Below are 27420 nucleotides of genomic sequence, written 5' to 3'. Positions count from 1 at the left end.
CCCACAGATAGCAAAATGTAAGGATGCTCAAGTCCCTTATATAAAACAACATGGTATTTGCATGTAACCTATGTATATCCTCTCATATACTTTAAACCTCTAGAGTAACCCTAATACAGTGCTATACCATACTTCATGTAGAATCAGCATAATACCATGTGGCAAATTCAGTATTGTCTTTGGAATTTCGTAGCATTTCTTTTCCTTTGAGTATTTGTAATTTGCAGAATCCATGGATACTGGATACAGAACCCATGAATATAGAGGGCCTTTTGTTCTTCAGGTTACAGATAAAGCCTCATAAAATAGGAACAGCTCTGCCTGAATAAAGAGGCAAACTCTTAACGAGTTGACTGAGCAGTCTTGAAGGACAAGTTTATAGATAAGAAAGGCGAGCTAAGGTTATTCTCTTTGCAAAACTTAAGATTTGATGTTTTAAGGGAACTAAAAGTACCATGGCTGTGGGAAACCTCAGAGAAAGACAAGGAACTTTGTAATAATGCTGTTGGAATTGAAGTGGACCACAGTGAATATTGGCTACAAACTGATTATTTGAAAACCTAAATGTTTGACACAGAACAATAAGATTTTTACACCTACCTTAAAATGAAACATCTATGTTCGGTTATCAGTGAGGTTATCACAAGGGCTAAGTATCTGCAATGTAAATGTAATGGGAATTAAAGTTTAATGAGTGTGATGCAGTGGTAGAATTGTCAGTGATGCTTGGTTGCTGTCTGTTTCTTCAGCTTGAGTCAAAGTGCCTGACTTCAGTTTTTAGTTCATGGTAACTAAATGACTTGGGATATTCTTTATGCCTAAGTTGTTACACCTGTAAAATGAAAATGACAGTGTCTACCTTGTAGGAATTCTAAATAATAAAGTATTTGGCACATAAGTATACAGCCAATATTGCCAGTTTTTACCATTCCCCATGTCTACAGATATCTCATACGTGTGTGTGTGTGTGTGTGTGTGTGTGTGTGTGTGTGTGTGTGTGTATCACAGCATAATACCCTGTGGAGAATTCAAGTATTGTCTTTGGAATTTTGCAACTTTTCCTTTTCCTTTGAATGTTTTTAATTTGCAATTGTTGAATCCATGGATACTGGATACAGAACCCATGAATATAGAGGGCCTTTTGTTCTTCAGGTTAGAGATAAAGCCTCTCATAAAATAGGAACAGCTTTGCCTGAATAAAGAGGCAAACTCTTAATGAGTTGACTGGGCAGTATTGAAGGACAAGTTTATAGATAAGAAAGGCGAGCTAAGGTTATTCTTTTTGCAAAACTTAGGATTTAAGTTTTACATGAAGACATTATATATAATATATATATTTTATTTATTTATATATATATATATATATATATATATATATATATATATATATAAGTCTATATCTGTGAATGTGTGTATATAGTCTCAGATGCCTATTTCCCAGTTACTTTTGGCACTAGAGCCATATATCTAGCTGCCTCCTGTGTATTTCCCTTTATTTTTATTTTTTATAGAGATGGATCTTGCAGTGTTGCCCAGGCTGGCCTTGAATTCCTGGACTCAAGCAGTCTTCCTGCCTTGGCCTCCCAAGGTGCTAGGATTATAGGTGTGAGCCACTACACCTGGCCTGTATCTCCCTTCCCATGTCAAACAAGCAATTTCAATGTATCTAAATTCTCTAAACCCTCTATCCACCAAACCTGTATCTCATGTTGTATTTCATATTGATAAACATTATCAGTAACTTGCGAATCCTTTTAGATTTCCTTTTTGCCTTCCTATGCCAAACAAAATCTGATTTACTTAGAACTGATTTCTGCTTCTTAATTCTCAAACCAATACTCTTCTGTTACCACTGCTTTCATTTGTAGGCTGGGATACTGCAGTTTCTTCCTAAATGATCATTTGGCATATAGTAGGGTTTTAGTAGTATTTGCTAAGTGAATTTGTTTCACCAAGCATTAACGTTTTCATCACTCTGATGCTACAATGCTCCTAACAAGCAATTTAGTTCGTGTTATTTCTTTGCGTAAAGTCTTTCAGTGCCTTTTCATGGCTTTCAGAATTAAACTAGAATCCTTTTGCATGTAGTAAAAAGTTTCAGGTTTTCTTATTCAAGACACACTACTCCCACCTCCCAATTCTAGCATACTTAGGTACACTAGCTATGCTGAACTGGTAATAGGCTTTCATCTTAGTACAAGTTTCTTATACCTGGATGCCCTACACATACCCACTACCATTCCTTTTTAGACTTCATGACTCAATTCGGAATACTAGGATGCCATCCCTGGTTCCTCTTCAGTTTCCATGGGAATTTGGTGAAAATCCTAAGAGTTTCTCCTTCCCCAATATCCCTCTCTCTTAGCATAGTGTCTGTCATTATAGCAAGTCCTCAGTGTTCGATGAGGGTCAATCAATATCTGCTACCTTTCTCAAGGTTTTGATCAGTTTTATTTTTTCCTCATTACTGATATAGCATAATACATTCTCTGTTTTTCACTGGAAAGCATTCTTTGATTGTGAAAGGAGTTTTTATTCTGAAGTTAAAACTTTGTAAGATAGACCATTGTGACCATCATTAAACTTGTGTCAGAAGAAACTTTTTTTTTATCTTAATTTTGGAGACAGGGTCTCACTCTGTTTGCCAGGCTGGTCTGAAACTCCTACCCTTAAGTGATCCTCCTCCAGCCTCCCAAAGTGCTGGGACTATAGGTGTGAGCTACTATGCCCAGCTTTTTTCTATTTCTTACGTCCAACAAGGCCATGTCTTCACAAGCCAAAAAACACTTTGATGTTATCCATCCAGCTATACTTCAATAGAGGATAGATGCCTCTCGAACATGTAAATAAATGTTATTGTCCTCAATTTTATACTTAAAGTATGCCAACTTATATTTTATTACACACAACTAAAACATTTATTTTGGCTTATATACATAACACTAACTGTTATGAGCTATTTGTGTGGTAAGTAATGAAATAAATACCCGAAAGTCAAAATCAAAATGGAAGTGTTGAGTTTGGATGAAGCAAATCTGGTTAATTACAGTCTATCCTTATATTAACTCTGTTAGTGACACTGTTACCTCTAGTCTAGCGTTGACTGTGAACCTGTCAAAAATGTGGCTTTTTCAGCAATATTTTCCCTGTGTCAGAATGGGAAAATACATTACCTGTATTCTAATGATTTGAATAATGTATTAGAGCCTAGGAATTTTAAAGTGGCATTAGCAACTGTGACATGAGAATAGGAGATAATTTCCACCTTTGTAAATGGTGCAGTTGGAATTACAAGATTGTGTTGCCCTATATCACACTCAGAATTGTGCCTCCTATTTGTTATTATTGATGCCTTAGAATCACACACAAAAAAAGAGAGAAATGTTAAGGAGAGTGTAGCTAATTCTACCAGAAGAGACTGGGAGAGTCTACATCAATATTCTCAGCCTACACACCCAGCACCTGTGGTACTAAAACCCTAGTATAGAAGAGTGCTAAGAAAGAAGAAAAAATAGAATAATGAAAGTTATGTTTTGTGTGTTTTCCTCAAATTAGTGATAATGAAAATGTTGAAATTCAGGCCTCCCATAAAGTATTCTATATCATAACGTCTAAGGCAGGTACCTTACTGTGAAAAACATTTTGAAGCATTGATGACTGATATGAGAGACATAAAATGTTTGACCTACAATTTTGGTAAAGCCATTGGAAAATGGCAAACCTAAACTATGTTTCCTCTACACTTGAAGACTTCATCTGTTGGTAAAGGGTGGGAGGGAAGCAGATGTCAGGGTTTATAGTTAATGTAGATGCAAAAGAAAGTTTTGTTCAAGGACTCTAAAGACATATTTAACACTTAATATTATACATTAAAATTTCATTTTTTAGGTACCACTGCATTATGGTATCATTGCTAAGTGCCCTTCTGATGATATTTGCTGGGGCCATTTGAATCAGTATGATCTATTTTTGTAAAATCTCTAATTTTTTTTCATTAGAGGATAAGTTCGCCCAGCGTTTTTAGAGGCTAATTTGAGAATATCTGAAAAATTAAAATATTCACAGTATGAGCATTTAAACATACTTATGAATTGTTAGTTCATGTTAGGCAGTGAACTAATGTTAGGTACATTGATTGAAGCAAGGAGAGCAATTCTGATTGGTACTGTGAAGGACATGAAAGGGATCGATGTATACTACTCTTAGATAGGACAGTGAGTATAAGACCTTGCGGTCTGGCAAATTATGCTTGGTAGCTGAATTCTCAGAGTTCAGTGCCAGGGGAGCTAAGTCTGCTCTTGGAAATAACAAGCCAGTAAATGGTTTGGGGAAAAAATGGTCTAAGGGTTGTTAGAGTTAGAGGACCTGTCATGCAAGCCTGGTGAACCATGACCAAAACCACTAAATTTTAGGGCAACTACATGACAAAGACCAATAGTGCTTCACGGCATTTAAAATGTGGAAATGAAGTTACAACACAAAAAGTGGAAGTAGGTAGGTTGAGCCATTGTGAGATTCATTCCTCAGTAAATGGAGAAGTACTACTTAAGGTAGACTCTAATAAATCATGGAACCATATTTTAATCTCCATAACCATTGAAAGAATAATAAAGGTATAACAAAAAGTACAGGGGAAAAATGGAATAACAAAAATGATTAATACAAATTAGTGTTTTACAAGGTAAAACAGCAAGCCAGTTAAACTGTCATACCTATAAGTGGATTACGCACTCAAGTTAACCTGGATATCAGGGTTAAGATGAATTCACAAAACAAATTGTATATTTGTAAGATATATTTTCAGAATAAGAACAGTTTGGAAATAAGAGAATGAAAAGTAAACATTTGGAATTAAACATCCCCATGGGTCAACAAATAGTAGTGAGATTTTTTAAAATGAAAATATAATTCATCCACACCTGTTAGATTCAGCTAAATTATGGTGCTTGGAATAGTGTGACTTTGGAAGCCTACATTAGAGAAAAGTCAATTAAGCTTTCAAGAATACAGGAAAATAATGGCAGATCAAACATAATTCGGAGAAAAGAGCAGAAGAGTTTTTCAGGCCAAGATTTACCCTTCAACCTGTAGCAAACTAAACGAAATGTGTCAAGCAGTGTTTTTCAGTACATCAATGTAAAGCTGTGGAGGAGAGGTACTGGAGAAAGGAAAACAAGGTGAGTCCTATTAATTCTCCCAGCTTACTCCCTTGAGAGAATTTCTGGGACACATCGCTGGGAATTACCTGGATGGACCTCTGCGATCTTCCTGAGTTGAGGTGAAGGGGGGTGGGCAGAAGGCACAAGGCCACTAAAGTTAATAGAATACAAAAGAGGAGAGATCACAGATGTCTCTGGAAATCTGTAGAAGTTTCTCTTTGAGTCTTCAGATGAGTACATCTATCAGGAAATCATATGCCTTTGAGGAAACTATGACAAGCATAGGAAACATGAAGATGGGAAAAAAGTCAGTGATTAAAAGGGAAGGTGGTGGTGGTGGGGAATAATGTACTGTATAGAGGAACAGTTGTAAGGATGACACCCGACTTGTCAGAATCAATGTGAGCCAGAGGATGATGCAACCTCTTAACATACTGAAAGGAAATCTACCAGTCTGATATTCTGTACTTGGTGAAAATATCTTTTGAAAATACATGTGAAGTACAACCCTTAGTCTCTTTGGAAGGTAATTGACTAAAATTATGAAACAATACAAGTAAAATATACAGCAACAATAGCACATAGGTCGGGGGAAGAAGTGGAAGTGCACTATTGAAAAGTTGCTATACTGTACACAGATTGGCACATCATCTTGAAGGATACTGTAAATACCAAAGCAACCCTAAGGGTATCCAAGGGTTAAGCCTATAAAGTAGGGAGAAAGTGAAATCATAAATACTTGATCCAAAAGAAACCAGAGAAAAGAAATGAGCAAGAGAAATCCAGCCATACTCATAATCACAGTAAGGGTAATGATTAAACACCCCAGTTCCAAGACAGCATTGTCACACTGGGTAAAAGAAGCAAGACTATGTGCTCTTACACGATACTTACTGGAGACAAAGACAAATAGCTACAAATAAAAATATGGAAAATGTAAACCATGATAAAATGATCTGAAGAAATAGAAACCTGGAGTAGTTACATTAATTTTGGAAAAATTTGAGCATTAAGGTAACAAAAGTCCTTTCATGTTGATGGAGTCTATCAGTCTCAAACACGTATACACCTACTAAGCTTCAAAACATTTAAAGCAAAAACTAATGGAGACAAAAATAGAGGGATGCACAGTAAGAGATTTCTCCGCTTCCAGAATTGATGCAAGCTGTAGAAAATAACATAGAATTGAAAACCAACTTGATTTAATTGACATCTAAAGAGGAATCTACCCAACAACATAATGCACAGTATTTTTAAGTATATGTGGAACATTGATGGAGGTCGACCATGCGGGACACAAACAGGTACACAGTCTGATTCCGTTTATGTGAAGTTCAAAGAATGCAACATTAATTATTGTAACTCAAAATAGGAATCACCTCAGGTCAAGGTGGCGATTATTAGTTGGGTTGGGATGCAAGGGACCTTCTGGTTGATAGAATTTTATAAAGCCACCTGGATGGTAGTTACAATTGTGTGTAAATTTGTAAAAACATTTTTGTAAGGATATTTTTGCACTTTGCTGTATAAATTTTATGCCTCAAAACAATATAACAGTACCTATATATAGATACAGGTAATCTAGTGAACTAAGATAAGCAAATAGAAAAAATCCAGGCCTTAATGTGAATCTTTTTTAAACTTTATTTTTGGAATAATTTTAAATTTATGGGAAGTTTGCAGAGCTACTTAGCTCCCTTACACCTCTTGTCCAGTTTTTCTATTGTTAATTTCTTACCATAGTATATTTGCAAAAACCAAGAAACCAATATATGCACAATGTTAACTGAATTGAGATATTTGAATTTCACCAATTTTTCTACTTAGGGTTCTTTTTATTCCAGTAATCAGTCAAGGGTGCCACATTACATTTACTTGTCTCCCCATTGTCATTTGTCAGTTTCTCATTTTGTTTTCACAACCGTGATATTCTTGAGGAGTCCTGGCCTCAATCTTGTAGAATGACCCCCATTCTGGGTTTGTCATTTTCACGACTAGATTGGGATTCTGGGTTTTTTTGGAAAGATTATTACAGGAATCAAGTGACTTTTCTCATCACACCATATCAGGACATGTATAGTATCCACCACATCACTCTTGATAGTAACCATTAGTTGATAAAGATATCGTTTGCCAGGTTTCTCCACTGTAAAGTTACTCAAGTTACTATTTTCCCATTGTATAGTATATTCATTTGGCTTATTCAATACAACCTTACATATTTTGTTGTTCAACTCGTTCCACCTTTGACCATTGGAATTTTTTTTCCTGTTGGCTTCTATGTCTTTTTTGACACATCCCCCAATTCTTCTGTCTTCTGAGCACTTCTTTACTTTCTGGCAGTACAAGATGCTCTAGGCTCATCTTGTATTTTCTCCACCACAGATGTAGAATCAGCCATTTTTCCAAGGAGCGCTGTTTTGCTTTTAAAGAAGAACTGTATTTAGAAACCAAGATCTGGACACTGGACTAAATCATCATTTAGTAAATGATGAAGTAGGTTTTCAATTAAGATGAGAATTATGATTTAATAAATGATGTTAGCTGTCTATGTGATAATCCATAAGAAAGAAAGAAGTTAAACCACTTCATTACATTTGCTAAAAAGGACAAAATGTAACGTCTATTTAATTGAAAACATGACTGTTAAAGTGAGAATATTATCAAGTGCAACTTGGATATAGGAATTAAGGAGAGACCTGCTTAATCAAGCAGGAATACTCAAAACCTAAATGAAAAAGATAGTTTTCCTGAATAAATTGTTCATATATGTAATAAACATGGTACAAAAAGTGAAAAAGCAAACGACAGGAAAATGAGAAACAGATGGTACCTCTATATAAAGAGTTCCTACAAATTAATAACATAATGATAATCTAATAATGTATATAATTAATAGAAGAGGATGTTATTTAGCTTCACTGGTAGTCAAATTAGCATAATAATATATCTGGCTCATTGGGTTGTAAACATTTTCAACACATTTTATGAGTGAAAATATCTTTGTATGAGCATAGAATAAAGCATAAAAGAATATGCCCCAACCAGTTAATATTAGCTAATTTGGAAGTTAAAGAAGGATCAAGAGATTATTCACATTTAAAATATCTAAATGCTCATTAAACTTTAATTTGTTACAGTAAGCATAGTTTAAATTTATAAAATCAAGGCAATTAGAAGTCTATTGCAGGCCAGTTGTGGTGGCTCAAGCCTGTAATGTCAGCATTTTGGGATCCCGAGGCGGGAGGATCACTTGACGTCAGGAGTTCGTGACCAGTCTGGGCAACATGGTGAAACCCCCTCTCTACTAAAAATACAAAACTTAGCAGGTCATGGTGGTACATGCCTGTAGTCCCAGCTACTCGGGAGACTGAGGCACAAGAATCACTTGAATCCAGGAGGTGAAGTCTGCAATGAGCCAAGATCATGCCTCTGCACTTCAGCCTGGGTGACAGAGGGAGACCCTGTCCAAAGGAAAAAAAAAATCTATTGCATCCAGGTGTGGTGACTCATGCCTGTAATCCAAGCCCTTTGGGAGGCTGAGGCAAGCAGCTCACTTGAGGTCAGGAGTTCAAGGCCAGCCTGGCCAACATGGTGAAACTCTGTCTCTACTAAAAGTACAAAAATTAGCCAGACATGCCCACTTGAACCCAGGAGACAGAGGTTACAGTGAGCCAAGATCATGCTACTGCACTCAAGCCTGGGAGACAGAGCAAGACTCTGTCTCTAAATAAATAAATATCTATTGCAGTAGATTAAGCAAAATATTGTAGTGACCTCAACCAGGGTGGTGACGATGGAGAGGGACATGAGTATATATAAGATATATTTTGATATGAAGTTCAAAAGAAGTGTAGACTGCAGGTACAAATTTGAAAATCATCAGTATATAACAGTCCACTTCTAATAATGTTTCATGTAAAAGTGAGTTCCACAAATATACATACCAGTATGTATAAGAATGTTATTAAACCACTGTTTTCTTTAGCAAAACAGGTAACCCAGACATTCAGAAAAAATTTGATTATTCTTAAAGCCAAGTGGAAGAGCCTGAGGAAGTGCCTCCCAGGTCATGCTCATAGGACACGCACTGTTACACAGCAGAGAGCACTTTGAAGTTGAAGGGGAATAATTTCTCAGCATCAGGTGGGAGGGTGGGGGGGCCTGTGTGGTGGACAGTGTGGGGCTGAGATGGTGAGATTGCTTGCAGCCAGGAGTTTGAGACCAACCTGGGCCACATAGCATGTCCGTGTCTCTACAAAAAATAAAATTGTATAGTTAGGAAAGTATAGAATTTCTGGGCATACTAACCAAAAGAGATAGTCACACATTGTTCAATACAACAACAAAAAAGCTGTAGGAGTACTTGAGGTAAGGATAGAGGAGGAAAGAGGTCACAAAGAAAAATCCTCTTTTAATCTAGGAGGTTTACAGTTTTAACAGGTACTATTTTTTTTTTTTGAGACAGAGTCTTGCTCTGTTGCCAGGCACCAGGCTAGGGTGCAGTGGTTCTATCCCAGCTCACTGCAACCTCAACCTCCTGGGTTCAAGCAATTCTTCTGTGTCAGCCTCCCTAGTAGCAGGGACTACAGGCACGTGCTACCATGCCCCGCTAATTTTTTTTGTATTTTAGTAAAGACAGGGTTTCACCATATTGGCCTGGATGGTCTCGATCTCCCAACATTGTGATCTGCCCTCCTCGGCCTACGAAAGTGCTAGGATTAAAGGCATGAGCCACCACGCCTGGCCTTAACAGGTACATTTAAGTCTGTTATCTATTTCATTTTGTGCTGTAAGGTCTATGTTCATTTTTGTATCCATTCAAATAACTAGTTTTTCCAGCACCACTTGTTGAAAAGTCTGTTCTTTTGAATCACCTTAACACTTTGAACAAAAATCTGTTGAATATGAATGTATGCATATGTACACATAGTACTATGTATCTTTCACACACATATGTTTATATACATGCTCTTTATAATTCTTGTATTGATCTACACATCAGTGTCTTTGTTTGTGCTGCTATAAAGAATACCATGACTGGTTAATTTATAAAGAATAGAAATTTATTTCTCAAAGTTTTGGAGGTTGGGGATGTCCAGGAGCAAGGTGTCATCATCTTGTCTCTGGTGAAGCCCTTCTTGCCCTGTCTTCACATGTCAGGATGACAAGAAAGAGACCAAACTCCCTCTGTCAAGCCCTTTTATAAGAGCAGCTAATCCCATTCACTGAGAGAAGTCCAGATAGAAATCTAGCCTTAAAGATAGTTATTCAAGAATGCATCTACTTTGATGCTTTACGTAAGGGGATGTATGCCCAACTGTGCTGTATGTAGCTTGAGTGGCAGAAAGGTGAAGCTTCAGAAGCTTGAAATGTCAGGGAATAGCCTTAAGCTGTCAGCACAGCTGGAAATAAGAGGAGAATTTCTAGACTCAAGAAATTTACATGGAAAGTGATCTCCATCACTAACTGACCAGCAAATTAAGAGGCATAGGGAAATGAGTCTATAGGGAGCCAAGCTAAAAGAGCAGCCATGGAAAACTATGAGAATAAAGCAGAGATATCAATAGCTGCATGCGCCAGGGGAGGCAATGTTGGCAGCTTGAATCTGGAAAAGTTAACTGTCAAACAGAACAAACAAACATAAAATCAGTAGTACTCAGGGGAAACAAAAAAAACAGTAGAATCAGAGTCATTAGAATACATTACAATGTCCAGGTTTCAATAAAAAATTATTAGGCATGTAAAGAATAGGAAGAAAAGACAGGAGAAAGGCAATCATAGCAAGATACTCGAGTGTATCCAGATATTTGATTCAGCAAAGACTTGTAAGCATTGCTTCTGTTTTGCTGGCACAGTAATTATCTTGATTGATGTTTAAATGTTAAATCTGCCTTGCATTGTACTTCCATGGCAGTCATCCTGAGAAGACAAAAGCCATGGGATCAGTATTTTTTCTTTGCTTATTTGGCACTTAAAATCAATAATTTTGCACTAAAATATGAACTCCATAAATGTAGAGACTGTTATATATTGGTTTTGTATCCCTAATGACTGTAGCAGTGTCTGACATAGATTGGGTGCTCAATGAATAGTTAATGAATGAATGAATGACTAAAATATAAACCAAAATTACTAGTTGGCTCCATGGAGAAAGACTTTCAGACATTTTACATCCACAGTGAGGCAGTCAAGGGCTGATCATGTGACTAGTTATTAGTCTTGTTTTGTACCCATATTTAAGATTTTAAAATAGATGTCCAATAGAAGTAAATAGCACAATAAATTCATCATCACTAGCTAAATATTAATATATATTACACATTTTACACTGTAGGTACAAGAGGGGTACAATTAAGTAATCTGTGAATTTAAAACTGTCCAGGGTAGAATTTCATTGAAAATGTAAGAGGTGAATATATACTCAAAAAAAATTTTTTTAAAACATTGAATATCTGTCTTTCAATTTAATCCTATACTGGTTTGTTGACTCTTAAACAAAGTTGCCAGATTGTAACCTCAAAGGAAAACAAAGTGACGCAATTATGTACTGATAAGTAGATCTCTAGGAAAGAAATCAGAGATTCCTTAAGCAAAGCATCCATTGGCCCTTTGGTAATTCTCTTAAAACAGAATGAAGCATGTTATTAGCCTTTATGTCACTAGAGGGTGGTGTTGCTTCAGAGAAACACAATTCAGACTCATCTGTAGTAACTGACCAAAAAGTGCCAACCAGAATCCAACTGCTAGCTTCACATTGTTATTCCACAGAACCTCATGACCCTGTCTCTACATAAAATAAAATTGTAAAATTAGCCAGATGTGGTTTCATGTGCCTGCAGCCGTAGCTACTAAGAAGGCTGAGGTAGGAGAATCACTTGAGCCCAGTTCAAGGTATCATGAGCTAAAATCATGCTACTGCACTAAAGCCTGGGCAACAGAGTGTGACTGTCTTGTTCACAAGGTGAACAGCTAAAGGCAGACAACTTAGGATGAAGCAAAATGCTGATAAAAGAGAAATGTTACACAAATTATCTGAAATGCAACACATCTAGTTCATTGGTACAGCGGTAAGAGGCTAACAGTTCTTTACTAATACATGCTCTGATGCTTATGCTTATCAAGTCCTTTTGGCTATAGCAAGCATTTCAGTGGGAGAAGTAAAAGTTTCAAAGAAGTCAAATATTTGTAAATAAAAATGAGAATAGTTTTTGATGTAACTGGGAAAAGATCAGCTTTGCTTCCTTTACTGTGTGAACGGTGAAATAGTCTCAAATTTTAAATAATTAATTACACTAGAATTGTATTAACTCCAGAAGGAATAAACTTGATAGCCACTTTCATCCAGATGCTTTGGATAAAGCTTTATCTAAGAATAACCTCAAATATTATTTTACTTTTCAAATGATATTAGTCTAGAAAAATACTCTCTCAAATATGGGTTTAAGATTAATGCAAAATAATAAGACAAAAGTTTGGGGAAGATTTTAGAGTTAAACCATTTCACCCTTCCTACCTCTTGTTCCCATTGTAAATGTGACATTTTAATTAATAAAACTTAAAAGTGCAAAAAATTTTTTAAATGACAGCAAAACAAAACGAAATTCATGTTGTGATTAATGTGTTATTAAAATGGAATTTAAATTGCATTCTTGCTTTTCCTTCTTTAAAAAACATATAATGTTATAGTGATATTTTTTCAAACTCTCATACAGAATCAAGACAATAGCACATAAAGAAAGCATGCAGAGGGACATATCCTATTCTTTTTTTTTTTTTTTTTTTGAGACAGTCTTGCTCAGAGTGTCACCAGGAGCCAGGCTGGAGTGCAGTGTTCTGCCTCCTGTGTTCAAGCAATTCTCCTGCCTCAGCCTCCCGAGTGGCTGGGACTACAGGCATGCACCACCACCCCCGGCGAATTTTTTGTACTTTTAGTAGAGATGGGGTTTCACCATGTTGGCCAGGATGGTCTTGATCTCTTGACCTCATGATCCGCCCGCCTTGGCCTCCCAAAGTGCTGGGATTACAGGCGTGAGCCACCTCGCTGGCCGACATATCCCATTCTTACCTCTTAACAGTAACTTAAAAGTAAAGAACACCCATACATCAAGAACATCAGCTAAGCTACAAAAGGCAAAACTGATCAGGCTTGTTCTGAAAGTTGGTCTATGTCCATCAGAATAGTGGTCTTTATAGTGCTTTATGATTATGTCTAATTTCTTATAAATATGAGGAAAAATGAACTTTGCAATTATTTTTTAAAATCTTTTTATTTCTTGAACAGCATGAAAAGGAAAAAAAAAAAAAAGACTTTCCTAAGGTTAGGGGAAAATGATCTCACCTTTGATATTCATCTTCTGAGAGCAGTTATGGGATCCAGGTCTGGAATACATGGTTCAAATAAGATGGGAGTTGAGAATTGCTGAGACTTCAAGAACATTCTTTAGCTTCTTGAGGTCTGAGTTACCCCCCTGTAAGGTGAATAATAGCAATAGTACCTTGGAGGATTTCTGTGATAAAATGAGAAAATGCTTGTGAGAAGTACATAACATATGGCTTACTGAAAGATGTTATGAAGCAAGCTCATATGCCTATTTTCATTCAGTGTTTATTATGTCAAAGGCAAAGTTTCCATGTAGATTAAGGCCTTCATGATATCTAAGTATTTTTCTAGTTCTTAGTGTATGAAGAAAAGAAGGATGGTTGGAGGCTGTGTAAGGAATACCTTTCTCCTCTACTCCCCTCTCACTCCCATAGGCTGGGAGCAGCTGATTTCACTACCTCAGATATGCAAACTGTGCCACCCTCCTGTAGCCACTTTGGCCCTAGCTGACTGATTTGCTGGGGTCAAGGGAAGTGGGCAGGATTAGGCGAGGGGTAATAGATGGGATTTCTTGGGCCTGGAATTCAAGCAACCAATGTATTTGTTTCCCTGTGTCTATTCCCTTAAGTCTACAGGCATTCTCTAGTAATTTTATAGCTTTTAGCGGCACCCCAGGAGACAGGACGGCTTGGCCATTTTATAATCACTCAAGCAGAGTCCCAAAGCAAAAAAGAAAAAGGTAACGATCACCTATGCAAAGGCTTGTGTGGATCGCTTAAGGACAGGCGACTTACACTTTACTAAGAGTTACTAAAGGACCTCGGGAGAAGGATCCGGTCCCTGTAGGAGCGTTTGTGGTCGAAGACGCAGGAGGACGAGCGCTCAGCAGCTTGCTGGGGTCCCCAAGCCCAGTGAGACTTACTAGCTGCTTGCCGCCCCCGACACTTTGGCAGGGAACTGGAGGAGGCGCCCAGTGGGCCCCGCGTCCGGCCAGGAGCAGGGCATTTCAGAGGAGCCCGTCTGAGGGTTTTCTCAACCCAGGCGTTCAGGTTAGGCAACAGCCAAGAGAGACGCTCAGTTGCTTTGCACCCTCCTCCCACCTCGGTTCTGTCCACACCCACGGGCGCCCCGCCCCCTCGGCCTTACACAGGGGACCTGGCACCTCTGCACGCCTCGGAGCCAGAGGTTTCTCGGAGAGGAAGGCGCGGCTGCCTCCGGGGCCAGTGAGCCCTGGCGCCGCAGCGATCGCGGCCTCAGTAGCGGAGTAGGGCGGCGGCTGCGCCCCCACACCATGGAGGGCAGCCCAGCCCCAGCCGTGGTAGCAGCCGACCTCCGCCGCCGCCCGCCCCACTACTGCCCCGTCCCGTTGCGGCTTTCTAAACGCCATCCCCTCCTCACCTCGAAGCCAACATGAAGGAGACCCGGGGCTACGGAGGGGGTGCCTCCTTCTGCACCCGCCCCAACCACTCCTACACTGGCATGTGGGCACCCGAGCGCTCCGCCGAGGCGCGGGTCACCCTTACGCGCCGTCTAGGGTCCGGCGAGGATTGCGGATCGGTGTCCGTGGCCTTCCTGATCACCATGCTGCTCACGGGTTTCGTGGGCAACGCTCTGGCCATGCTGCTAGTGTCGCGCAGCTACCCGCGCCGGGAGAGCAAGCGCAAGAAGTCCTTCCCGCTGTGCATCAGATGGCTGGCGCTCAGCGACCTGGTCGGGCAGCTTCTCACCACCCGGGTGGTCATCGTCGTGTACCTGTCCAAGCAGCGCTGGGAGCAGCTCGACCCATCTGGGAGGCTCTGCACGTTCTTCGGGCTGACCATGACTGTGTTCCGGCTCTCCTCGCTGTTCATCGCCAGAGCCATGGCCGTCAAGCGGGCGCTGGCCATCAGGGCGCCGCACTGGTACGCGCGCCACCTGCGCTGTGCTGCTCGGCGTGTGGCTGGCCGTGCTCGCCTTCTCCCTGCTGCCCGTGCTGGGAGTGGGACAGCACACGGTGCAGTGGCCCGGGATGTGGTTCTTCATCAGCACCAGGCGAGGGGGGCAACGGGACTAGCTCTTCCCATAACTGGGGCAACCTTTTCTTCGCCTCTGCCTTTGCCTTCCTTGGGCTCTTGGCGCTGACAATCACCTTTGCCTGCAACCTGGCCACCATTAAGGGTCTGGTGTCCCGCTGCCGGGCCAAGGCCACGGCATCTCAGTCCAGTGCCCAGTGGGGCCGCATCATGACCGAGACTGCCATTCAGCTCATGGGGATCATGTGCATGCTGTCGGTCTGCTGGTCTCCGCTACTGGTAGGTAGTTCCAGGGTTGGGGGAAGTCGGGATGCGTGTTCTAGAAATGGCAGCACCTGCAGGGGTGTGTTTGCACCCGCAGAGCACTGGAGTGTCCTCTGCTCCTGCCCACGCTGTCTTGGGTACAGCTGCAGAGGTGAGCTCCTCACTTACTCCCCGGCTCGCTGAGTGCCTTCCAAGAGCCAGGACTCGCGTTAGGCACTGGTTATGCGCACATAGAGATCACAGGGCTGCTCACATTATAGTCTGGGCGCAGGATATGTCATTAAAATGACATATTTTCTATGCAGAGATAGAAGTTTGTCGTGGGTGCAATAAGAGCAGAATGACTATGATAACTATGATAACTGTAGCCTGTGTGGGCGGGTGGTGGGAGAGCTTCTTTATCTAAAATACCTCTCTCAAGTTTATGCAATTTTCGGTCTGCAATCCCAGACAGATATAGCCCTCTTGTAGCTTCCAAAACACTGCGTGACCTATGGGCGCCTTCAAGGTTCACTTTCTCGGGCGCCTTCAAGGTTCACTTTCCTTCTTTCTTTCTTTCTTTCTTTCTTTCTTTCTTTCTTTCTTTCTTTCTTTCTTTCTTTCTTTCTTTCTTCTGTCTTTCTGACTGAGTCTCTCTCTGTCACCCAGGCTAGGGTGCAATGGCGCGATCTTGGCTCACTGCAACCTCCGCTTCCCGGGTTCAAGCAATTCTCCTGCCTCAGCCTCCTGAGTCGCTGGGATTACAGACATGCGCCACCACACTGGCTTATTTTTTGTATTTTTAGTAAAGACTGGGTTTCACCGTGTTAGGATGGTCTCGATCTCCTGACCTCGTGATCAGCCCCGCTTGGCCTCTCAAAGTGCTAATATTACAGGGTGAGCCACCGCGCCCGACCTAGGTCCACTCTTGATGAGGCAGCAGAATGAAAGATGCGAGTTGCCTCCTCAGGCCTTTGGCAAGGTGCTTGACCCTCTAGGAAGTGCCTGAACAACAGTCTGGGGTTCGGAAGCCCAGCAGCTCCTTCAGGTCAGCATTTACTTACCCTTGTTGCAATCAAGCAGGATTGGGTATTCCTGAGATAGGAGGAGGTAGGGGTTTCTTCATGTCCTAGTTTCTCACACCAGAGCAATGTGGAGGAGCAAGGGGTGTTTTCATAGGCTCCTTGTCCAACACCTGCCTTTACATGGTATTTTTGAGGTTTGTTTGTTTTTTGTCTGTGTTACTTTTAGCTAATAAGTGCTGTTTACTAATTCCTGAAGAATAGATGCTTACTTACTTAGGCCCTGGGGAGCCTGGGTAAACAGATGTTGCAGAAAGAGTGATCTGGTCACTTTCAGAAGGTATAACCAACTATATATATTATATAATCATGGAAAACCTTTGAAACACATGAACACATTTTTTTTCTACTTGTGGTCTAATATATTACATACAATTTGGAGTTTTAACCATCATCATGTGTACAGTTCAGTGGCATTAGGCATTAAATACGTTGACTTTTTTGTGTGCCATATATAGTTTTAAATCCCTTGCATTTGAAAATAGAAATGTAATTCCTTTCACCTGGTTTGGTATCTTGGAGCACAAATCTTGGCTCCAAATCAGTGGCATGAGAGGACAAGGAGAGTTATGTTGGGACCTAACTGCCCACAAGTCACTGCATGGTCACAGTTCTTTATTCCAGGAGTTGGAACTCAGGCTGATGTCATCACTATGGCTTATCAAAACCAGCACCAATTTTAGACATGGAGTGTTTACTTCTACGGCTGAGGAATGGAGTAAATAAGTGGCCAACTAGGTAGGAAGAGCTCTAAATAATAATCACTTTATTAAAGTATGGTAATTAGTAACTATAAAGGCAAACAGGGTATCTGAATTTTTTACAAGTGTCATTTGAGTCCCACATCTTTGAGTTTGCTGTATCACATGATTTATATCCTAGGAGAAAAAACAGTTAAATCAATTGAACAAAAGGCCCATACAGTTAATCAGACTTATAATTTATTATTTGTATATATTTTTTAAGTCAAAGAGAAATCATATAGTGTGTTTTTATTCAGACACTTTAATTCTAGTACCATGCGTATGGTGACCTCAGAAACAAAGTAGATCAATCTTGAAAACTGTAATTTAGGATGGCCAAACTCACTCTTTCAAGAAAGACTATATTTGAAACTAATCTTACTTAATTTCAATTTATTTTCATTCAGACAATACTTATTGATTTATAGCATTTACTGGGCACTTTATTAATTCAGTTATAGAAACATTAAATAAATTCAACATGTAATCATATCAAAAAGAATTTTTTTTAGACAGAATCTTGCTCTGTCGCCCAGGCTGGAGTGCAGTGGCAAGATCTCAGCTCTCTGAAGCCTCCACCTCCCAGATTCAAGTGATTCTCCTGCCTCAGCCTCTCCAGTCACTGTGATTACAGGCACCAGCCACCACACATGGCTAATTTTTGTATTTTTAGTAAAGATGGGATTTCACCATGTTGACCAGGCTGGTCTTGAACTCCTGACCTGAAGTGATCCACCTGCCTCGGCCATCCAAACTGCTGGGATTACAGGCATGAGCCACCATGCCAGGCCTAGGAGAAATTTAAAGTTTCAAAACAGAAACTTTTTAAACAAAAAGGCTCCATCAGCCGGGCATGGTGGCTCACACCTGTAATACAGCACTTTGGGAGGCTGAGGTGGGTGGATCATCTGAGGGCAGGAGTTAGAGACTAGCCTGGCCAACATAGTGAAACCCTGCCTCTACTAAAAATATAAAAATTAGCCTACCATGGTGATATGCACCTATAATCTCAGTTACTTGGGTGGCAGAGGCAGGAGAATTGCTTGAGCCTGGGAGGCGGAGGTTTCCATGAGCCAAGATTGAGCCACTGCATCCCAACCTGGACGACAGAGCAAGACTTTGTCTCAAAAAAAAAATCTTCAAATATCTTTAAAAAGATTTACTGTACAAAGTTGGAATTATTTCAAAGAAAAGAAACTGGCAAAGCTGCTTTCTTAATAGAGAACTGTAAGAATAAAAACACTTGAATTTAGTGAATTTAATTTGCAGCATATTGGTGTTAAAATGAGAGATTTTTTAACACTTTTTTTCTAACTATGGGTAAAATATAGATTTCCTGTTAGCTTTTGGTAAGTTGAGTACAGGATACTATTCTAATTGTCCCAACTTCTTACTCAAAAGGACCCTGAGTATATCCTGGAAGGCTATCATGACTCTAACAAATATTCAGCTGTTACTGCAGGAAAACTTGGTAGGGCAGAAATACCATAATAAGAAAATGTCCGAACTGCTACAAGTTCCCACTACATAAATACTTAGAGGTTTGTGTATCCTTAAACGATAGTTAGTTTCCTTTTTCTTTTTCTCAGAGACTTTGCAAAATCCAACATAAAATGTGAAATTAAGAGAGTACAGTGGGAAACAATGTCACCATGATCGATGATCTGCAGTTCTTAGTTACTGCTTATGTAAAGCATCACGTTGTCCTTCTGCTGCAATCAGCCAGTTGATTCATCACTGCAATCTATTTGACTTTTGTCATTATTGGTTTATATTTTATGAACGATGTTCACCATAGTTCAGTTTTTTGACATGATTGCTAAATTTCCAGAAGTGGGAATAACCTTAGGATTTTGTTTGAAAGAAGTCGTGAGTACATTTTGTACTTTTATAACTTGGCACTCCCAAATGGGTAGAATGTGGCTAATTCTGTAAGCTATCTCAAAAACAGTAAATATAAAGCCAGTTATCAACATTGTGAAAAGTGAGATGTGAGCAACAAACAGTTTCTCATCATCAATCTTGGAACTGGATAAAAGCAGCCTTAAAAACTGTTGCCTTTAATCTTGAACCAATGAATTCCCTGCTCAGTATCCACAAATCCAAACAGGGATGTTTCAATTCAAGAAGATATTTCACAAGGTAGTTGTGATTTAAAATATTTTTTTAGTTAGGGAATCACTGATTTATTTTGACAAGTGAAATTTGCCTTTAATATGCCACATGTGGTAGATATGTGTGATGAACTACTTTTCAGAAATAACATTGTTTGACAGCACATAAAAATATTATTCAATAGCTAATCTCTTCTGCCTCTAACTTTCTGTGATATTCAGGATGTTGCTTCAGAGAAAATGAGTAAACATATGAATCCCACTGATCATCAGAGAGATGCAAATCAAAACCACATTGAGATACCATCTCATGCCAGTTAGAATGGCGATCATTAAAAAATCTGGAGACAACAGATGCTGGAGAGGATGTGGAGAAAAAGGAACACTTTTACACTGTTGGTGGGAGTGTAAATTAGTTCAACCATTGTGGAAGATGGTGTGGTGATTCCTCAAGGCCTTAGAAATAGAAATTCCATTTGACCCAGCAATCCCATTACTGGGTATATATCCAAAAGACTATAAATCGTTCTACTATAAGGACACATGTACACGAATGTTCATTGCAGCACTGTTTACAATAGCAAAGACCTGGAATTAACCCAAATGCCCATTGATAATAGACTGGATTGGAAAAATGTGGCACATATACACCATGGAATATTATGCAGCAATCAGAAATGATGAGTTTGTGTCGTTTGTAGGGACATGGATGAATCTGGAGAACATCATCCTCAGCAAACTGACACAAGAACAGAAAATGAAACACCGCATATTCTCACTTATAGGTGGGTGATGAAAAATGAGAACACATGGACACAGAAAGGGGAGTACTAAACATTGGGGTCTATTGGGGGGAAAAGGGGAGGGCCAGTGGGAGGGGGAGGTGGGGAGGGATAGTCTGGGGAGAAAAGCCAAATGTGGGTGAAGGGGAGAAGAAAAGAAAGCACACTGCCATGTGTGTACCTACGCAACTGTCTTGCATGCTCTGCTCATGTACCCCAAAACCTATAATCCAATAAAAAATAAAAAAAAATTTTAAAAAAATTTAAAAAAAAAAACATATGAATCCACATTGTAGGAAAATATTCTGTAATATTTCTCTTTAAAAACTGTGAAGGTCAACAAAATATTCTATGATTATAAAAGTGATTAATGTTATAATCTGTTCAGAAAAGCAGAATTTTCATATTTATGACTGAAATATTTAAAAAACAATGGTACTTTGTTTCATTCAAAATAGTCCATCTGAATTTGCCAGAGTAGATTTCTAGGAAGAGGTGAAATGGCATAACTTGACTTCATGACTGACAGCAAGTGTGTCCCAAAACCCAGCCCAATGAGAACAAAGGGCGCACACTAACTAGATCAATGGGAATGATGGTTTGAAAATGTGCAAGTAAACAAACTTAGACAATTGAATGACAAGATGAGGACTTCCCTCTTTTGCCTGTAGGCAGTAGAACCTTCCTTTTGGGTTTTTGAGTAGGGAAAAGAGATTATTGGCAGAGTTGTACGGTGTGGATAGATTTAGGCTGGAAAATGAGAATGTGAGATCAGTTATGACTTGCTAAGGTTGGTTAGGGCCTTAGGGGAGAAACAGTGAGAAGAGCTGAGTTAGAGAAGGAAACATAAAAGAGAACTGATGCTATTAGAAATGGTTGATCTTAAGGAGCCATTGATTCAACAAACACTGAGTGTCTACTGTGTCTTATGAGCTGTGATAAATGTGTTTCCATACATTGTGTCATTTAATGGCATCCTGTAAGATTTCCACTATTATCTACATCATTCAGATGAAGAATTTGAGTACAAAGAATATTGGAATTATATTTCTAATTCAGGATATCTGATTTTCAATTTTAGTTTTCATTCTTGTTTTTGCTTATTTGTTTGTTTGTTTAGCATAGATAGAGGCCAGGAATTCTAATCCTAACAGCAGCAATAGGGGATTTATGTATTCTCCTATCTATAAACACAGAAGTAGGACTAATAGAGCTAGTATCTTTTTCCGTTTTTAGTATTCTCAAATTCTCTTCTCTGGGGGAATCATGGTTCAATGAACCAAAATGGGCAATTTGGAAGGGGAACTGTTCGGTAGATGCTAAACAAGGATGGAACTCCCTGAGTGACTGGACATGTGAACACAGTACATATGGGTTGATGGTGGATTATGTAAATGATATATCCAGAATCCAATGTAACTTGAAGATTAATGAGATAAATCAGGGCTAGGAAATGCAGATTTTGAAATTTTGAGTTTATCAAAAAGAGCCAAGAATTAAACACTTCTTAAGCCATCATCTTTGAGGAAATTCACATGGTCTGAAGTTGCAATATAATTGTGAGTCACTGACCCTTCTCTTTTGAAAAAGCTGTGAAGGTCAACAACTAAATCATAAAAGTTTCCATAGGTTTAGTTTTCCGGGCTACCACTCAGAGCCATTCAACACAAGCATCTGTAACAGACTGATTCATCTGAGTGTGCAGAGTGATGATAGGTGAAGAATACTGGGTGCTAAGTTTCAGTTTTTAGTTCCCTTGCACTGCAGGAAAGAAATGCAGGGAAGTCCTTCCTAAATCTCTTTACATCTGTATAGCATTTTTGCAACCTACTAGTGCTCCACATTTATCTACTCATGCCTTGCAACTCTGAGATCTATAACGGTAAAATGTCAAATTCTTACTCTCCTATTTTTTCCAATTCCTTTTCAAAGAGATAGGAAGGAAGTTTGTATTTCAAATCCTCCCAGTTATGCTTCTTGAGAATGATTAGAGAATCTCTCAAGTCCTTTTCCCTAGAAAATTTCAACTTTCATAAAAATGGTAACTGATGAAGGAGTCTAATTTGGGAGGGGGGTTCCTCTTACATCTTGTCCCCTAAGCATATGACAACATTTTACTGTAAACATAGTACAGACAGTCTCCGGCTTAGGATTTTTCAACTTCACGATGGTGTGAAAGGAATGCACATTTAGTAGAAACTGTACTTGGAATTTTGAATGTTGATCTTGTATCGGGCTGGTGATATGCAGTGTGATACTTCCTGGTGATGCATGCACAACTCCCAGTCAGCCACACAAACACAGGGTAAGCAACCAGTACTCCATGGTGGACTGTGCTGCCAGATGATTTTGCCCAACTGTAGGCTAATGTAAGTGGTCTGAGCATGTTTAAGGTAAGCAAGGCTAAGCTATGATGTTTAGAAGGTTAGGTGTATTAAACACATCTTTGACTTTACAATATATTCAACATAACAACATTTTCAACTTACAAAAAATTTACCCAGATATAACCCTGCTGTAAGTTGAGAAACATCTGTAATTTATTCTTACACAGAAATGACAGTTGGACAGCATATGACTGAGATACATACAACATAGAAGTAGCACTACAGAGTGGACATTCTCTGTGAATTCCTGCACCCTGCTCTCTTTACACAGAACACTTCCCTCTCCATTTTCCATTGCCACTTTGCCCCTCAGCCATTCAACAGCATCTGCAAAGCACCCACCTCTCTTGGATTGGCTAAGATTTTGAGTTAGAAGTACCTTTATAGTGAAGCCTTCTTTCATCCTCTCTAGGCTGTGGTTAGGTGCCCTGACCATTTTATCTCACGATACCCTGCATGTTCCTCTTGTAGTCTGAGTCACACTTAATTGGAGACGTTGATTTATTGTCTTTCCAATGTTTCATTCTGCTAAGGGCAAGTACAGTGTCTGTCTTGCACATTATTTGTTTCCTAGAAATGATCATAACTACTTGCCATGTAAGATTTGCCCAATACATGCTTATTGACTGAATACTATATTTTTATTTATTTATTTATTTTTGAGACAGAGTCTTGCTGTTGCCCAGGTTAGAGTGCATTGGCACGATCTTGGCTCACTGCAACCTCTGCCTCCGGGGTTCAAGCAATTATCATGCCTCAGCCTCCCGAGTAGCTGGGATTACAGGAATGCACCACCACATGCCTGGCTAATTTTTGTATTTTTTTAGTAGAGACGGGACTTCACCATGTTGGCCAGTTTGGTCTCAAACTCCTGTTCTCCTGTGATCCACCTTCCTCAGCCTCTCAAAGTGCTGTGGCATTATAGGCCTGAGCCACCCGCACGGCCTTGACTGAATACTTGAGCAACCAAATCAGAAGACAGGGTTTGGTCCCATGTAAATAAGCAATTAGTTTTTGACCTTAGACAATTCACTTAATGTCTTTGTGAATCATTTTATTTTCTTTTCTTTTTTGGAAAACAGAAATAAAAATGTCTACTCAGTTCATTTCACAGTATTATAATGAAAACCAACAAAATTAATATGTGAAAATAATTGGGTAGCATATTACTATGAAAACGCTTTATTAGCGAGTCTTGTAGCAAGCTGGGAATATTCCTTCCATATTAGGAATACTATTGTGATGTTTTACTGGATAGTAATGTTGGCTCTTGTGTTGAGATAGATCTTTCCCTTAGTAAACTGGAGAAAAGAGGAGAGTAATGTTTCACAGCTTGATTAGTTATAGTTGACTGGGGAAAAAAATGTGGTAGGGAATGCAGCCTTCAAAAACAGAAAGAAAGAAAAATGGTAAACCACCTGTGCATAATTCATCCCTTCTTCCCTCCCCCTGCTGCCGTCTCTGCTCTGCACTCTCTCAGCCCTGTAATTTATTCCTCTTTACAGCTTCTAGTTAGCTCTCTAACTCCAAAACACACTGATCCCATTTCCCCTTTCCCTTACATCTGAGGGAGAAGCTAGTACCTTGCGTCCTGAAGACCTCTGACACAAGTCTGGAATGCTCTTTTCTGCTCTATGGCCCTAAGAAGGGGAGGACTCACCTGCAGTGAGCTGCTCCCCTCCCCACCTAAATAGTCATTCCTCTGTGTTGGGCTTGAATGTGGGTCTTGCTAGCACCCACATTGTCTTGTGTGAGCTGTTTCCAGTCAGGTCTTCCTCCTGTTATATGTGCACACACCTGTTGTGAACTGAATCTTGAGTTGAATTAATTGTGCATCTAACTGTTGTCTGGGATCAAGCCATTCTGCAAACTTCTTGAGAGAGTCTCTCCCTCAGTTGTCTTTATCTTTTCACAGGTAATTAGGAATGTTGGGGCTGAAAAGAACCTCTGCTGCTGACTGACAGCCCAGAATTGAATTAACACAAGCCTTAAGTCAGACCAAAGTGTGCGAATCAGAGCTGTAAACTGCTTCACACAGTCTGAGCAGGTCCTGACAGCACATTAATATTATTTGCAGCCTGCAAAGAGCACAAAGTGTTATTTTCCTATGCAGCAGCCCTCCCAGATATTGTATGGGACAACATTTATAAGGAGAACATTTCAGTGACTCATGTGGGTGCTAACTTAAAATCTATATATTGTTTCAGCAGAACTGATTTTATGATAGATATTTGAAGCATCATCAATCTAAAATAAAAAATGGTAGCAGAAATGGAAGCAGAGGCTTGATTATTCACACTTTATGTTAGAAAAAAAGAAAACACCTACTAAGTTAGATAAAAGTCATGCAACATAAATACAAGATAAATTTTCCACCAAATACCATTATTATTTTAAAAACTCAGTAAAACAGAAACAAAAAGTCATGTTGGAACTGGAAGCCTGTGTATTTCAAACAATAATTGGTCCCCAAATAGTAAGTGTAATTTTAAAAATCTACTTTTCACTAATTTTTTATTTCCTGAAAGTAACTTTGATTTGTATATCTTTTTGTCTTTCTTTCTGAATACATAATTATTGTCATTTTCCATGGTTGAGAATATGCTGCTATCGTGATTCATAAAAACTTAGAAAAAGAAGTATGTTTTTAATGTTGAAATGATGGAAGAGTGATTGTAAAAGATAAGAATCATTCTGAGAAAGTAACAAGACAGTAAAGTGGAGCTCTAATTGCTGTTTGATGTATGAAATTTTATTGGTAACATCTTGCTACCAACAACCTTATTTGGGTTAGAGCTTCTGGCAGATCATATACTTTCGTATTTTCCCAAACAGAAGAATGCCTCAACAGCCAGCTGTTTAACCACAGGGTAGCATCAGTGATTATGTGACCCCTGACTTGTGAGGACTCCTCTTTGCTTCATAAGAAGAACAGAAGAAATTTATCGAAGAAGCAAGTGAGGGCCACAGGAGAATAAGACACTGGATGGCAAGAGACCTGGGTCTGGTCATGGCTTTGTCATGTGATCTAAGTCACTTATCTTGCTGGACTTTCCTTTTCTCATCAGTGAGATAAAACAATGAACAACTCTAATCTTCCTTTCTCACTTCCTGTGCCTCTAAATAGATTAAATAGCCCCCATTGGACATACTATTTCAGATACATGGGGGAAAATACCTTAAGACTTAATGGGAAGAAGCATAGAAATGTACACAAGTGGGCAAAATGGATCATACATTCTTTCATCCAATGCTTCTATAAATATTTATTGAGAGCTTGTTATGTGACTGACACTCTCATCACCCTGGCAATACAGTGGTGGCCAGTGCTGATTCATGTGGCCATACAGGTTGAGCAATTACGTTGCTTGAGAGGATGCTATTCACATTATATTGTAAGATAATGACAATCTTTGGAGTTGAGCAGTATGCAATCTGTGCAGCTCTTCGTGGTAGCCTTGACGGTAATCCAAACAGAGCACTATCTTCCTTCATGGAGCTTTCGGTCTACTAAGGTAGAAGACAGTAGATAAACAGTCATTCCAATAAGCAAATGTAACTAGTCTGATGAGTCTTATTGGGGTTGCCCTTACTACCACACAAGAGCTAGGCCTCATGTAGGCTGGTCCACTGCTGCATGATTGCTCGAATGCAACATGCCTGGCCCTAACTGTACTGGGTCTGTGCTTGGGCTCCATAATTAGGGAGCACACTAATTTACACCTATGACTCCAGCCGTAATGCTCAGCTGCAATTCTCCAGAGCACAACCACTGCTAGAGTGAGTATATGGACTCAAAGGGCTGCTGGCCTCAGGCCATATGCTGTTCTGGAATCAGCCTTCCCTCTGGGGGCATTAGGCTATGGGTGGTACACAGATTACCTCCTGACAAATTTGTCTTTCCCTTTCTTTTACTTTTTAATTTATTTATTTTGAGATAGTGCCTTGCTCTATCACCCAGGCTGCAGTAGAGTGGTGCGATCATAATTCACTGCAGCTCGAGTGATCCTCCAGCCTCAGCCTCTGAGTAGTAGTACTATTAGGTGTGCACCACCATACCCAATTTTTTCCTTTCAATAAGTTTTCTTCTAAGGTTTTTATGTCTTTTCCCCATAGTGAATGTGGCCAAATACACTCTGCTTCATGTTTCTTGGCTTCAGATCTTGAGAGAAGAAATTCAGTGTCTTGGTCTCTTCTTTCACAGAAGGCGCTGAGCCCCTTAAGTACCATCTACCTCTTCCCAAGTGACCGGCTATACCACAGAGTGTTGTGTGGGTTTTCCTTTGTTATACCACACAATTTGCACTATGTAAACCTAACGATTCAAAATTTACCAAAATAAGTAATTCTTCTCAATCTTCTGCTCCAATGTAATTTGCTCTGCCCACTTGACCAGAGAAGTGCAGATGGATGCTGGCATACCTTTTTATACATCAAAAATGAGCACTATGAAGGCAAGAGAAAGGTGCTTTGGGAGAGTGTCAAAGGTCTCCTGTTGATACATTGGGGTTAGGGAGGGCATCTCTGAAAAAGGGTCATTTATGATAAGTCTTAAAAGATAAGACTTCACACACC

The 27420-nt window shown here is 39.5% G+C and overlaps 1 long non-coding RNA gene and 1 pseudogene across 2 annotated transcripts in view; one reads left to right on the top strand and one right to left on the bottom strand.

The window, feature by feature from the left end:
- Positions 1-27420, bottom strand: part of LOC128931288 (uncharacterized) — a 685153-nt gene that overhangs the window by 229120 nt on the left and 428613 nt on the right. The gene's annotated exons all lie outside the window — the stretch shown is intronic.
- Positions 14658-15941, top strand: LOC128930946 (prostaglandin E2 receptor EP3 subtype pseudogene; annotated as a pseudogene).

This window comes from Callithrix jacchus, chromosome 18 (genome assembly GCF_049354715.1).
Source record: "Callithrix jacchus isolate 240 chromosome 18, calJac240_pri, whole genome shotgun sequence".
Taxonomy (NCBI): Eukaryota; Metazoa; Chordata; class Mammalia; order Primates; family Cebidae; genus Callithrix; species Callithrix jacchus.
The sequence above is the reverse complement of the archived record's forward strand: the minus strand, read 5'-3'. Positions and strand labels throughout refer to the sequence as shown.